A 17,147-nucleotide genomic window follows, 5' to 3' on the forward strand; every position below is an offset into this window, starting at 1 on the left:
GTGTCCTTCAGGTTTTCAAAGACCGAATATGTGTCCTTAAGGTTTTCAAAGACCGAACATGTATCCTTAAGGTTTTCAAAGACCGAAGCACATACCCAACAGACAGAAGTAAACCAGTACCGGGGAGTCAAGCTAAACATTAGCTCAGCCGAGATCAGCAGAACTACTCCAGCTAAACCACAGTTGCATGAGCAGGAGAAGGTGTTCATTATTTTAAGACAATGACATTTTAGAGTTGGTTGTTACAATTTGATTTAAAAATTTTTAAAAGCTATTTATTTATATTTTTCAATGTTGTTTTGACTTCATTTTCAGGTCCTGGTTAGAAGCCTGTCAGTTCCTTTTCTAGAGCAGCTAATTAAGTCCAAACTCAAAATACTTCCCCTCATCAGGCTCTCATACTCTGGGACCACTATTCACTGACACTAGGAGCTCTAGGAATGAACATGAGACAACTAAGCCCTGCTTCCCATTTTTCCAATTAGACAATGCTCAGGGATCCCGAGAAGCCAGGCTAGCCACACTCCATGTACTCCATTTGCCATACAGATTGTTTCCTACGGCTCCAGCTTGCTGTTACCCTGTCCTTGGGCACAAACCCCTATGTGGCCCAGTCTGGTGGTCTCTCACTTGAAGCTCTGAGAAATGAAGAGCTCTGTCTTTCATCTATCCAAGTATCAGTGTTGTGTTCTGCCATCAAAACAGTCTTTATATTGAATGAAACAAAGATTTTTATTGACACAATGCCTGATATACATGTGAAGAGAAATAAACCACTTTGACTTAGCTGCTATCTTGCCTATTGGGCAAAGCTCTCAAATCAAACAAACTCATATTTTCAATCTATCAGCTGGTCATTTTTGGATGAAGTGCAATCCTCTGAGGTATTCTGTTGTGCACAGAGAAATCACTTCACCAGGTAAAGTACATGAGCTTCTATGCTGAAGAAATAGCCTAAGATCACTTTTCTCAACTTAATTGGTTTGTATAATGAAACTACTCAGCCCTTTTTAATCTTCAAATCTCAAATACATTTCTTGTTCTGTGGGATGTGAATTTTGTGATGTTTTTATAAAGTTCTAATAAATCATGTATTTAGGAAGTATGAAATAATTATAGAACTTTTTTATGTATATTGGGAGAGAGAGGAAAACAATTTAATTCCCTTCAATCAATAGCATAAACCAATCACTTCCTTACCATTCCTCTAACTTCTGTCCTTTTCAGGGTATTAGGTAAAGAATGTTCATAGAGTTAGAAAATCTGGCTCTTCTTCAAGTTTTCTGTTGTTATTTCTGTCACTGTTGACACACCACTCACTCTTGGCTTCTGTTTCCCAATTTGAGAATTAATATTCAGTTCAGTCCAGCCATTTAGTCATGTCCAACTCTTTGCGACCCCATGGACTGCAGCATGTCAGGCCTCCCTGTCCATCACCAACTCCCAGAGTTTACTCAAACTCATGTCTATTGAGTTGGTGATGCCATCCAATCATCTCATCCTCTGTTGTCCCCTTCTCCTCCCACCTTCAATCTTTCCCAGCATCAGGGTCTTTTCAAATGAGTCAGTTCTTTGCATCAGGTGGCCAAAGTATTAGAGGTTCAGCTTCAGCATCAGTCCTTCCAATGAATATTCAGATTAATATATTATAAATGGACACAAAAAGCCTTTGTAAAGCAAAATCTCACCATTGTTATTTATAATTATGGATTAATAGGCTACTTATAAGGCTTAAGAAGAAGCACTGTTATGAGTTTCAGTAACTAATTTCTAGTAGTTTTGTTAATCTGTATGCTTGTGATTAATACAGTACTCATAAATTATAAAAGTGAAGCAATCTAGATGTCCATTGACAAATGAATAGATAAGGAAGATGTAGTGCATATATACAATGGAATACCACTCAGCCACAAAAAGAAGGCATTTGAGTCACTTCTAGTGAGATGGATGAACCTAGGGTTTGTTATACAGAGAGAAGTAAGTCAGAAAGAGAAAAACAAATATCATATATAAATGCATATGCATGGAATCTATAAAAATAGTAATGATGAACCTGTTTGCAGGGAAGTAATGGAGACACAGATGTAGAGAATAGACTTGTGAACACAGTGAGGGAAGGAAAGAGTGAAATGAATGGAAAAACTAGCATCAACATATATACACGATCGAATGTAAAATGGATAGCTGGTGAGAAGTTGCTGTATAACACAGGAAGCCCAGTCTGGCACTCTGTAATGACCTGGAAGAGTGTGATGAGGAGAGAAGGAAGGCACAGAGGGAGGGGATATCTGTATAATTATGGTTTATTCACATTGTTGCACAGCAGAAATCAGCATATTGTAATAATAAAATATAAAAGTGACTGTATTTATAAGTTTCATAGAAACTTCCTTCTAGAACAAGAAACTTGCACCTAATTGAAAAGTTCAAGTCATGCAATTCCTTGGCATGCATACCATTTTCCAGGAGCATCTGACATCCTGGAGAAGCTGAGTTGACAGAAACATTTCTTCATCCACATGATTCTACATGACCTTGGTCTGGTTTCTGGTAAAAGTTAGATATGAAAAACAGACTTTGGAAAAGTTGGATAAAGTATATCAGTAGAATCTTTGATTTCATCTATCACTGTTTGTTGGCTCAGAATTCCACCATTTGTATACAAGAAGGCATTTACATTTTATTTGATATCCATGATATCTCTATGTTCAACACTCATGAAAAGGAAGCATAATTACATACTTCAGAAGAATGGTTAGGCAGGAAGATGAGTGAAATTTGGACTCAGATATCTGGTGGTTTGGATTCTGGTCACATTATTTACTAGTTGTAAATTCTTAGGGAATTAATTTAACTTCTCTGAATCCAATTTTCATACCTTTAAATTAAGATAATAATCTCTAAATCATAAACCTATTGAGGACAGTAATGGTCATAGTGCATGTAAAAGATGGTGTTTGTCTCCCAACACATAGCAGGTACTTAAATATTTTCTATATATTGAAGAGTGATAAAATTAAAAAATGAGAATAAAAGAACAGGAAGAAAATAGCAAAAAACATAAGATTTAAAATGAAATTATTAGCTTTATTTCCATAAAAATTTTGTAATGAGAGGAACTATCATATCTCTATAATAATTCAACAAGGATGGGAAATTCATCTGTAGCTTACTGATTTTTAATTCAGTTGATTATTCAATCATTTTTGATACCTGCTATATACTTGGCAGCATGTAAGTTCCTGTGGCAGTAACAAAGATGTTTAAGATGTGTACAAGGCCATTATGAATTTCTTATTCTAGTAAGGGAGATTAGATATTGTTATAAATAATTATTAGTCAATATATTCCAAAGAATCTGCCATGAGAAATCCAATTTTATGAAACCCAGAGTTCTATGGTTAAATCTGTTTAGAAAAAATACACACTGTGTTTCTCATCCACTCCTTAAAAATTCACAAACTGAAACTCCACTGAGTACTCTAAGATCATCTGTAACTAGAATCCATTTCATGGCTTGGAAATAAATGTTTATTTTTCAATGTATTTTTTCCATATAACCCCTATGGACAATTTATGAGAGTATTGTTTCATGGATCACATGTTGTAAAATATTTCTATAAGGAAAGATACAAAGTAATAAGCAGACTAGGAGAGCAGTCAAAATTGGGAAGTGCCACATTCACAGTGTACAGAAAAGAGAAAAAGTGCTTCTCTGTGAGAGAAGGAACTAGAAGATTATGGAAAGAGCCATATTAAATTGAGTTTTGATTGTGACTAAGGACTGCAGAAGTAAAAACCGATTGGAGAAACACCTGAAATAGAAGGAAGGATAGAGGTTTAAAAGGTCTGCGGGATCCAGAATATTGATCTATTGTGTGTGTGTGTGTGTATATATATATATATATATATGAATTTGATTTATGTTGTCTGACTCTTTAGTAGCAATGAGACATTTTTTAACAAGTAGGAGGACAATCTAAGTAACAAAATAGAGTATAAACAGAGTAGGTATACAGTTTCTTGCCCTTGGAAGTGTTTCAGTGGAGGCCAGTAACAGGATAAACACACATACAGATTTGTGTCTCAAATGACTGGTAAGCTGAATACATTCCCTGAGGATAGTTCACTCAGAGCCAGTCTTTCATTCTATGAGTTAACAGATTATTCTGCCAGCTATGCAGAACTATTGAAGATTTTGAGCAAAAAGGTTCAAGACACAAACTGTGTTCGGGGAGATGAATTTTGCAGATTTGCGTAAGATATATTAGAGAAAGACAGTGAAATGGCAAGAAGACCTCTAACAAAGAATCAAGGGCCAGCACCAAGATTTTTCCACCAACAGAGATGCCATTCAAATCTCTCCTCTTATTTTTCCTCAGAAGAGGGGACCTTCTTTATAGAATTGGGAAGAAACAATGCAGGCAGATTCTTTACCATCTGAGCCACCAGTAAAAATATGGGTATTAATTTAGGCTTTGCAACTAACATAACTTTTTTAGCCTCACAAAATATTGACATAAAATTATTGATAAAGTTTATCAAGATACTTAAAGAACATTTCTCATTTTGTATGCTAATTGGTAATAAAATCATTTATGCAAATATAGAACATTTCTGGAGAAGTGAGAATATTAGTAACATGAAGTATACTTAATTTCTGTGAAATTTAATTTCCTTTCTTGAAAAAGAATCTTGATAATTATATATCCCTTCATAATAGTAGTTAATTTTTGAATGACTTCTGATTCCTTTCTTGAAAAAGAATCTTGATAATTATATATCCCTTCATAATAGTAGTTAATTTTTGAATGACTTCTGAGTATTAGATACTATGTATGATGCCTGCTGGGCTTTCTGATGGCTCAGCATATCAAGAATATGCTTGGAATGCAGGAGACACAGGAGACCCAGGTTCGATCCTTAGGTCAGGAAAATCCCTTGGAGGAGGAAAATGGCAACCCACTTCAGTATACTTGCCTGAAAAATGCCATGGACTGAGAAGCCCAGTGGTCTACAGTCCAAAGAGTGGCAAAGAGTCGGACATGACTGAATGGCTAAACATGCATGCATGCATGATGCCTGCTATTTATTATTGCATTCAAATGTTAAGGTAATATTAATAACAATGATAAAGGTCTAAAGTTAAAATTTGGATGGTATTACAGTAAAGCAGCACTGACATGGCTGAAAGCGAATTGCTAACCTGTTGCAGAGTAGGACTCAGGGTACCATTTTATTAATAGCTACACAAAAGGATAAAAACTATTTCCAGGCTCTGGTAAAAATAGAACTAAGATACTACTTTCTCTTCTCTAATGCTTCCCTAAACCTGTATAGGCATGTCTAGCAAGAAGCTTGTACCAACTTAACCCCTCATACCAACATATGTTACAAGCCAGAGTGACATTTGTTTGCCAACTATAGGGAGATGGTGAGATAGATTTCAGTATAGGGTCATTGGTTTAAAAAATTGCCAGCAAAATTCTCTTAACCCTAGCGCTTCAAAAGAGAACTTCTCTAAGATCTTAGTTGGGGTGGGAGTGGTTTCCTGTTTCCCTTGAAACAATACTCAACAGAGGGCCAGTCATACATATAATCTTATGGCTATTAATTTCCAAATATAGAGAATAAAATCAATTATTCATCATTTTCTCTACTTGTTTCTCTATTCAACAACTTGTCTGTGCCAGGAAGTGCAATTGAGTGTAGCTTCCAAAGAAATCATGAAGATCATGGCATTGTGTACCTCAGGAATAGTCAGACAAGTAACAACCTCAAGTAGTTAAGATTTAGTTGTAATCTAGTCAAAAGTTTTAACTGTATAGATCAAAAGACCCAAGAGCGTAGAAGTCCACTGACTTGTCAAAATTACATGGGATACTGGAGATGCAACTGGAATTAAAACCTTCAACAGCTAGTATCTGGACCAATGCAAGTTGAACTCTAAATGTCAAGGTACATATAGGTGCATATTAATTCATCTCTCTTATCATTTGATGTTGCTTTTATCTGTTTGAAAATCACTTGTCTTTCTGCCCCCACATTATACTGATTCTCATTTATCTTCATGATTTCACTGCCATGTTTCTGATCAGTCCTTCATGCCCCCTTTTCTTCACCTTATTTGAATCCTTAGAGTTTTCTGAGGAGCTATTTGCTTGACTGTGTTTCATGACCACTTCCAGTTGATTAGGTTCACTCTTGCCAAGCTGTCATTGTTCCTGAGTTGATTGCCGTTAATGTTGCCTCCTCTTTTATAGAGATAAGGACTTACTTTCAACAATAATTGGCTACCTCACATTTGTTTCCCTTAGCTAGGCAGTCTCTGATACTTACAAACTCTGTGGTTATAAACACACAATTTTCACATCTATTATTGCTTCCTTGGGCATTTTTGGAGCACTGAAAAATCCCACTGTACACACTGCCTTTTCTGATGGAATTTTTTTTTGTCCTGAAATTGATATACATTTCTTTTCATTCTTGGAATGTCTACATGTTCACTCAAACCTTTACCAGGATCACCTGATCTTTCTTTTGATTTACCTGAGCCTATTGTTCAATATTTTTTAATAGTCAAAGATATAATAGAGACTGCGTCAAGATTTAAACATTTTTTTCCAGGATATTTCATACTTATATTCTTTTTCTCTTTACTTTTCACTCATTTTTTATGACATCTCACATACTAGGCTGCAAAGGCAGAACAATTACTTAATTTCTTCCTTTGGGCCTTCATTAAACACATACCTATTACCAGGAACTGTATTATTTAGGATAAAAACAGAAATAAAAGACAGATTCCCTACACTGAAATTTGTGGGAAAGTTAGTGAAATAAATTAGTAGCAAGTACAGTGTGGGAACTCATATGATGGAGTTAAAGATAGAGGTTATAATGAAACCAAGGAGAGAGAACAGATCCTTGAATGCTTCCTGCAATGGGAGAATGAATGCCTTCACAAAGAACTAGATGGTTAGTTAGAGTGAATGTTGAGTGTTAAAAGAAAAGAAAGAGTAATTGTCAGAGGGGAAATATTATATCATTTTACAGCTGGGGAAATTGAGGTGTAAATAAAACATGGCCACTCTCAAAAGCAAAAGGTCAAAATTCTAAGACATAGATCATAGAGAAAGCACACAACCTACTCAAAGAAAGTTGGATACCTTCTGTGGAATGTTTTAAGTATCACAGTTCTATTTGAGGTTTCAGTATACCATTTTTTCTCCTTTAAGATTACTGGTGGAAAAAAAAAGGAAAAAATAAAAAGAAAAAAAATATTATTGGTGAATAAATTTTGCAATATGTGAAACATTTTATTTGATACAAAAAAGAGGAGGTTAGAGAAATTAAAATATCTTTAAAAGGTTTTGTTTTATTGGTAAGGGGGAACCAGTAAAAATATTTAAGAAAGACACTTGTTATAATGATGAAAGCTACAGTTAGGAAAGTTATTCTGACATAGACATTAGGATACAATCTCACAACAGCAATCAGTTCAATTCTGTTTGGGCGCTCAGTTGTGTCCGACTTTTTGCGACCCCATGGACTGAAGCATGCCAGGCCTACCTGTCCATCATCAACTTCTGGAGTCTACTCAAACCCTTGTCCACTGAGGCAGTGATGCCATCCAACCATCTCATCCTCTGTCATTCTCTTCTACTCCTGCCTACAATCTTTCCCAGCATCAGGGTCTTTTCAAATGAGTCAGCTCTTCCCATCAGGTGGCCATAGTATTGGAGTATTAGATTCAACATCAGTCCTTCCAATGAACACCCAGGACTGATCTCCTTTAGGATGGACTGGTTGGACCTCCTTGGAGTCCAAGGGACTCTCAAGAGTCTTCTCCAACACCACAGTTCAAAAGCAACAATTCTTTGGCACTCAGCTTTCTTTATAGTCCAATTCTCACATCTATACATGACTTCTTTCTGAAAAAACATAGCCTTGACTAGACGGACATTGTTGAGAAAGTAATGTCTCTGCTTTTTAATATGCTGTCCATGTTGATCATAACTTCCCTTCCAAGGAGTAAGGATCTTTCTTATTTCATGGCTGCAATCACCACCTGCAGTTATGTTGGAGTCCAAAAAATTAAGTCTGCCACTGTTGCCACTGTTTCCCCTTCTATTTGCCATGAAGTGATGGGACCAGATGCCATAATCTTAGTTTTCTGAATGTTGAGCTTTAAGCCATCTTTTTCACTCTCCTCTTTCACTTTCATCAAGAGGCTCTTTAGTTCTTCTTCACTTTTTGCCATAAGGGTCGTGTCATCTACATATCTGAGGTTACTGATATTTCTCCCGGCAATCTTGATTCCAGCTTGTGCTTCATCCAGCCCAGCATTTCTCATGATGTACTCTGAATAAGTTAAATAAGCAGGGTGATAATATACAGCATTGGCTTACTCCTTTTCCTATTTGGAACCAGTATGTTGTTCTATGTCCAATTCTAACTGTTGCATCCTGACCTGCATACAGGTTTCTCAAGACGCAGGTCAGGTGGTCTGGTATTCCCATCTCTTTCAGAATTTTCCACAGTTTACTATGATCCACACAGTCAAAGTCTTTGGCACAGTCAGTAAAGCAGACATAGATATTTTTCTGGAACTCTCTTGCTTTTTTGATGATCCAGCAGATGTTGGCAATTTGATCTCTGGATCTTCTGCCTTTTCTAAATACAGCTTGAACATCTCCAAGTTCACAGTTCACATATTGCTGAAGCCTGGCTCAGAGAATTTTGAGCATTACTTTGCTAGTGTGTTAGATGACTGCAATTGTGTGGTAGCTTGAGCATCCTTTGGCATTGTCTTTCTTTGGGATTGGAATGAAAACTGACCTTTTCCAGTTCTGAGGCCACTGCTGAGTTTTCCAAATTTGCTTGCATATTGAATGCAGCACTTTCATAGCATCATCTTTCAGGATTTGAAATAGCTCAACTGGAATTCCATCATGTCCACTAGCTTTGTTTGTAGTGACGCTTCTTAAGGCTCACTTAACTTCATATTCCAGGATGTCTGGCTCATCATGATTATCTGGTTTGTGAAGATCTTTTTTGTACAGTTCTTCTGTGCATTCTGGCCACCTCTTCTTAATATCTTCTGCTTCTGTTAGGTCCATACAATTTTTGTCCTTAATTGTGCCCATCTTTGCATGAAAAATTCCCTTGGTATCTCTAATTTTCTTGAAGAGATCCCTAGTCTTTCCCATTCTATTGTTTCCTCTATTTATTTGCACTGATCACTTTGGAAGGCTTTATCTCTCCTTCCTATTCTTTGGAACTCTGCCTTCAAATGGGTATATCTTTCCTTTTCTCCTTTGCTTTTGGCTTCTCTTCTTTTCACAGCTATTTGTAAGGCCTCCCTAGATAGCCATTTTGCTTTTTTCCTTTTCTTTTTCTTGGAGATGGTCTTGCTCCCTGTCTCCTGCACAATGTCATGAATCTCTTTCCATAGTTCATCAGTCACTCTATGAGATCTTGTCCCTTAAATCTATTTGTCATTTCCACTGTATAGTTGTTAGGGATTTAATTTAGGTCATACCTGAATGGTCTAGTGGTTTTCCCCACTCTTCAATTTAAGTCTGAATTTGGCAATAAGGAGTTCATGATCTGAGCCATAGTCAGCTCCTGGTCTTGTTTTTACTGACTGTATAGAGCTTCTCCATCTTTGGCTGTAAAGAATATAATCAATCTGATTTCGGTGTTGGCCATCCGGTGATGTCCATGTGTAGAGTCTTCTCTTATGTTGTTGGAAGAGGGTGTTTGCTATGACCAGTGTGTTCTCTTGGCAGAACTCTATTAGCCTTTGCCCTGCTTCATTCTGTACTCCAAGGCTAAATTTACCTGTCACTCCAGGTGTTTCTTGACTTCCTACTTTTGCATTCCAGCACATTAGTAGCTTGTATAAAATAATAATAGTCTGTTGGTGAGACAAGCCATGACTAACATAATTTCAACAATATTAAAAGTCAAAGCCTAAATCAGAGAGGTAGTGTAGTAACATAGCAGGTTGGCCACATGAGTGAACATAAAAGATCATTCCAAATTGTTAAATATGAGTGAATTCAGAAAATGTTGGTATTATTTACTCATGGTTAATAATTTTTTGTTTGTGAATTGGAACATTAGATATGATATGAACTCAAATATAAGCTTTAAAATGGGAACTTACCAGGTGTCTCAGTGGTAAAAATCTTTCTTGTAATGCAGGAGCCATAGAAGACATGGCTTCCATCCCTGGGTTGGGAAGATTCCCTGGAGGAGGAGATGGCAACCACTCCAGTATTTTTACCTGGAGAATCCTGTGGACACATGCAGTCACAAAGAGTCGGACATGACTGAAGTGACTGTATATCCAGTGGCCTCTCCTTGTTGTTGTTCAGTCACTAAGTCCTGAGTAACTCTTTGCCACCCTATAGACTGCATTATGCCAGGTTCTTCTATTCTCCACTATCTCCCAGTTTGCTCAAATTCATGTCTATTGAGTGAGTGATGCTATCTAATGCCATTATTCTCTGATGTCCCTGTCTCCTTCTTTCTTCAATTTTTCCCAGCATCAAAATATTTTCCAATTAGTTGGCTCTTCACATCAGGTGGCCAAGACATTATAGTTTCAGCTTCAGCATCAGTCCTTCCAATAAATATTCAGGGTTGATTTCCTTTAGGATTGATTGTTTTGATCTCCTTTCAGTCCAAGTGACTTTCAAGAGTCTTCTCCAGCACCACAAATCAAAGTCTTCAGTTCTTTGGCACTCAGCCCTCTTTATGTTCCAATTCTCATCTGTACATAACTACTGGAAAAACAATAGCTTTGATTATATAAACTTCTGTCTAGGCACCAACCAAACTGAAAAGCCAAATTTATAAACTTAGAAGGGGTGTCCTGAAACTATCTTGGGGAATAGATAATGCTGCTTTCCACATACAAGCTTTTTGAGACATTTTGTATTAAATATGTTAATGGGACACTATTGAAAGATGATATCAAGAGATAATGTTGACATAACATAACCAGGGATTAAAGAGAAGTGTTCATTTTTATGCACCCCCTCTTTGAAATTGGGAGAACAAATGGATACATAACAGGAAAGAGCAAGAGCAGTTCCTAGTATTCAGATACATCTATGTGACAACAGTTTAGCAATATTTGAAAATAATAGTACTGGAAAAACTGAAGTTTCCTCTGGTACTTGAAAGAAGTAAGGACCAATCAAAGTACCTGGAAACACTCATTAATCAGGTAGGCAGCAGCAGTGGGAATCTCCGCATCAACCAAAGTGTGTACCTGTATGGAACAGAGACCAAGTTAAAAGTTGAATATTTGATCACTAGTGCGGTTCTTTTATTTAAAACAGACAAGAAACTAGAGTAGACAGAGTCCTATTTCTGGCATTTACAAAAGACCTGGCTTTCTCTTAATTTCCCTTAGGCTACTGGATCACTGAGCTGCTTACTTTTTTCTAACAGCCAGCCCACCTATTTGAGATGTGAGATGAGTATTTTCATAGCAACAGAATGGAAATGGAGGGCATCCCAGGAGAATACAGCCACCTTATTTTCTCAGGAAAGCTTTAACCCAATTAAGCATAATTTGAAAAAGTAAGAGAGAGTGGAAGAAAAAGAGAATAGAACCTGTGTATGAATTAAAAAAAAAAAAAAGAGCTGTATTTAAAAAGAGCAGAATATGGATTCTAAAAATACAGAAAAATACACCTAAAAATCTCTGAAAAAATACTCTTAGAACTATATTCTAGGCATATTCAAAATGATCAAAAAATATGAAGTAGATGACATACTAAATCAAGATGAGATAACATGGCAGTCAAGATTTATGATAGCATTGTAATCCATTACAAAGGAGCTTAAACTTAGTAGAAAACATATTAACTAGTCCTACTTTTAACTCCTGAGAAGACTAATTGCAGTCATAGCTGGGTCCAGATGCTGAAATAACGCCCTAAGTATAGAAGGCATTTTCAGCTCTCTTTGTCTAGGTTTTACTTTGCTGATCTTTATCATTTTGCAGATTCTCCCCAAGTGATATTACTCAGCAGCCACTGTTAAAAGCTATTTCTCTAATAATTCCAGTAAAAACCATCTTTGACTGAGCTCTTATATTTCCATTGTATCACATGCAGTGAACATGGAAAGAACAGTCAAGTCTCTATCACATCCATCTCTAGGTATGGAGATCTAGGATCTCCATATTACAAATAGAGATCTGACCCATTTGTAACCCAGGAAATGAAAGTGATGATCATTTTCAATGGAAAAATAAGGCACTGTTATCAGAAGAAAGTAAAAAGCATAGCAGGAAGAAGACAATAGCAGTTTCCCGTAAATTTCATGCCTGATGAAGATTAAATGTTCTTGTTCCCATAAGACTCATTTAGGCCATTCCTAACAACAATTGTTAGCACCCAGGTTTTTTCTATTTAGCTTAGTCTATAGCAAAACAATACAAGTGTTTATGGGTACATGACTTCACTCATCAGTTCAGCAAATAATATTCTGTTTACCCACAGACTCCAGCAATACATAGATTTATTCAGAAATCCATTTTTCTTGCTATTGTGAGTTCCTAGTTTAATGTGCGGAGAAGGCAATGGCACCCCACTCCAGTACTCTTGCCTGGAAAATCCCATGGACGGAGGAGCCTGGTGGGCTGCAGTCCATGGGATCGCTGAGTCAGACAGGACTGAGTGACTTCACTTTCACTTTTCACTTTTCACTTTCATGCATTGGAGAAGGAAATGGCAACCCACTCCAGTGTTCTTGCCTGGAGAATCCCAGGGATGGTGGAGCCTGGTGGGCTGCCGTCCATGGGATCGCACAGAGTCGTACATGACTGAAGCGACTTAGCAGCAGCAGCAGGTGTTTAATGTGAGAATTATCATGTAATGATAAATGATATATGCATAAATGACAAAATGTAATGATAGCACAATGTGAAAGCATATGATTTTACCTGAAGAAAGTAGGTTAGTGCTGTTGAAAGGATATGTATGATATCCAGTAGGACATTGTTGACTGGGATAGTAGAGAACACAAATGTTTCAGGCATTCATGGTAGGTAAGGTATTGGAGAGAGAGGAGACAAGAATACGAATTACAGTTACATGAAACAGCCTTGTTTAAATTAACTAAACATAATTAAAGCAACTCTGATGTGAGAACACTTACCGATCATATAAAAAAGGAGGAGTGTATTAGTTAGAATTCATTCTTTTTTAAAAATTGAAGTAAAATTCATACTACATTAAATTAACCATTTTAGAGGGGTAATTTAAATGAATTAAAGTTATTTTTTAACTTCTTAATTAAAGTTAATTTTAAAGTTTTTAAAGTAAATTTTAAAATGAACAAATCTATGGCGTCAACTTTATGTAGCTCTAAAACATTTCCATCATTCTAAAACATAACCTCCCAACCCATGCGACTCCCCATTCTCCCTTTCTCACATCCCTAGAAACCATCAACCTGTTTTTGGTTTTTATGGATTTACCTATTCTGGACAATTTATATAAATGGAATTGCATAACGTGACTTTCTGTATCTGGCTTTTTTCCCTTAGAATAATGTTTTTGAGGTGAACACACATTGTAATGTGTGTCAGTACTTCATTTGTTTTTATGGTTGATTGGTCAACTATAATATTATTATTATTCAACCATAATAATAATTGTCCATTGTGCATATATACCACATTTTGTTTTCAGTTTTTACACTGATGGACATGTGTGTACACTGTGTATGAATATTGGTTTGAGTCTCATTTTCAATTCTTTTTGGTGCATACCTGGAAGTGAAATTGCTGAGTTATATGGTAATTCTGTTTTACTTATTGAGAAATCGCCAAATTATTTTACACATGGCTAAATCATTTTACACTCCCAGTTAGGATTAATTTTAGCCAAATATAATGGACCAGGAAAAAAGTGTCTTTAACAATAGACAAATATATTTTTCCTTATAAAAAATTGTAGAGTTAAGTCTGGGACTCAGATGACATTCTGCTACGTCAGCCATCAACCTTCTTCTGTTTCAGAGGTCAATAAACCATTGTCTGAAGTTCTATTTATATATCAGTTAAATTTTATTGGTACATAGCCATACCATTATCTACATACTCTCTAAAAGGGGCTTAGGTATTACAGGGCCGACTGAAGAGATAGAAAGACAGGATGGTCTGCAAACCCCAAAATACCTGGACTCTCACAGAAAATTTTTGCTGACAATTTTTATTTTATTGGCCTGTGATTATAGTCTGGGCTTCCTCCTTATGGTCCATGATGCCTATTTGAATTGTAGTCATCAAGTCTGGAATCCTGCCATCAGGAAGGGGGAGAACATAGAAAGGATATGTCAATTTGTTTCAAACTGCTTCCCTGAGGAATCTCACAATCCATTATTCTAAATTAGTCCCAAGTCCATGACTATCTGCAAAGAAGACTGGGAAACACAAGCTTTCTGTCAGGTAGTCAGGAGCTCATCTAAAATTTATGTTCATCTGACAAGGAAAAAGAGGGGAAAGAGCTATTCTGTATAACTAACCTTCTCTGGCACAGAGCCAGAATCCACTAGAGGAATTAGCATATACCCTGGAAGTATCCCTGTGTCGGGAATATCCCCTGGAGAAGGAAATGGCAACCCACTCCAATATGCTTGCCTGGAAAATCCCATGGACGGAGGAGCCTGGTGGGATATAGTCCATGGGGTCGCAAAAAGTCGGACATGACTGAGCAACTTCACTTCACTTCACTAGAGGTATCCAAAGTCCCCCCTGAGAATTGCAATACCTGTGTAAGCAGGTAGGAAATCAGAGTGTTCCACGACCAAGTAAAGCATCTCAGAACAAATTAGGGTCTTTTTTTTTTTTTTTTTTTAACCCATTCCAATCATCTTGCAAATTTTAGGTAGATTGGTAATAAATCTCCATCTTCCTTGATGAACCAAGTGATTTCTGAGTTCACTAGGCCTCATTTTCCGGTTAATTGAAAAGTCTTAATACAGTTTTACCTTTCATAATTGAGATCAATGTAGCATAATCTCCAATTCTAATTGGATTTTCAAGGTTTTGCATTTGGAAAAGAATTAAAATTCAGAGAACTTGTTGATGGCACTCTGTATAGTGTTGGGAAAACCAACAGATATTATTTAATATTTTTCTGAAAGACAAAGGTGTTAAATGTTGTTTCTGCATCAGCTCAGGGAGAAATATCCATAGAAGAAATAAGAATGAGGAAAATTAGCACAATGCGGTATTTACTTAAGCACATATTTTAATGTGGTCTCATTAACAAGAATGTCAGAGTCTAATGTACTTGTACAAGGTAGTAAATAAATTAGAGTATTCACAACTTTTCTTCCATTCAGATATATTTTTCAATTGCCTAATAATAGAAACATCAAAAAGAGATTGTTCTATAGTTTCTCCGAAGTTGATATTAATTCAAACAATAAATTTATTAAATATGCAATGTTACTAATTCAAACAATAAATTTATTAAATATGCAATATTAGGGGAGAAGGCAATGGCAACCCACTCCAGTACTCTTGCCTGGAAAATCCCATGGACGGAGGGGCCTGGTAGGCTGCAGTCCATGGGGTCACTAGGAGTCAGATACGACTGAGCGACTTCACTTTCACTTTTCACTTTCATGCATTGGAGAAGGAAATGGCAACCCACTCCAGTGTTCTTGCCTGGAGAATCCCAGGAACGGGGAGCCTGGTGGGCTGCCGTCTATGGGGTCGCACAGAGTCAGACATGACTGAAGTGACTTAGCAGCAGCAGTAGCAGAAGCAGCAGCAGCAGCAGCAGCAATGTTATGAGTTCCTAATGTGTCCACAGTCCATCTCTGTGTTAAAAAGTGAGTCTCACCTGAACCCCCCTCCCACCTCCCTCTCCATACCATCCCTCTGGGTCATCCCAGTGCACCAGCCCCAAGCATCCTGCATCCTGCATGGAACCAGGACTGGCAATTTGTTTCATATATGATATTATACATGTTTCTATGCCATTCTCCCAAATCATCCCACCCTCTCCCTCTCCCACAGAGTCCAAAAGACTGTTCTATACATCTGTGTCTCTTTTGCTGTCTCGCATACAGGTGTAACAATAACCCTGTATGCGATCTTTCTAAATTCCATATGTAATATCCATAGAAGAAATAATAGAAGGTATGGGGAGGGAGGTGGGAGGGGGATTCAGGTGAGTCTAACTTTTTAACACAGAGATGGACTATGGACACATTAGGAACTCATAGCATTGCATATTTAATAAATTTATTGTTTGAATTAATATCAACTTCTGAGAAACTATAGAACAACGATCTCTTTTTGATGTTTCTATTATTAGGCAATTGAAAAATATGTCTGAATGGAAGGAAAGTTGTGAATACTCTAATTTATTTACTACCTTGTACAAATACATTCGACTCTGACATTCCTGTTAATTAGACCACATTAAAATATGTGCTTAAGTAAATACCACATTGTGTTAATTTTCCTCATTCTTATTTCTTCTATGGATATTATATATGGAATTTAGAAAGATGGTAACGATAACCCTGTATGCGAGACAGCAAAAGAGACACAGATGTATAGAACAGTCTTTTGGACTCTGTGGGAGAGGGACAGGGTGGGATGATTTGCAGAATGGCAAAACATGTATAATATCATATATGAAATGAATCGCCAGTCCAGGTTCCATGCAGGATGCAGGATGCTTGGGGCTGGTGCACTGGGATGACCCAGAGGGATGGTTCGGGAAGGAAGGTGTGAGGGGGGGTTCAGGATGGGGAACAAGTGTATACCCGTGGCGGATTCATGTTGATGTATGGCAAAACCAATACAATATTGTAAAGTAATTAACCTCCAATTAAAATAAATAAATTTATATTAAAAAAAGTGAGATGGTTGTATTTCAAGGAAATAAGGTGTTCAGAGGCTTGTTGATTTTTTTTTCTTTTTTTTTTAAATTTTATTTTATTCTTAAACTTTACATAATTGTATTAGTTTTGCCAAATATCAAAATGAATCCACCACAGGTATACAGGTGTTCCCCATCCTGAACCCTCCTCCCTCCTCCCTCCCCATTCCATCCCTCTGGGTCGTCCCAGTGCACCAGCCCCAAGCATCCAGT

Source organism: Bubalus kerabau, chromosome 11, assembly GCF_029407905.1.
Source record: "Bubalus kerabau isolate K-KA32 ecotype Philippines breed swamp buffalo chromosome 11, PCC_UOA_SB_1v2, whole genome shotgun sequence".
NCBI lineage: Eukaryota > Metazoa > Chordata > Mammalia > Artiodactyla > Bovidae > Bubalus > Bubalus kerabau.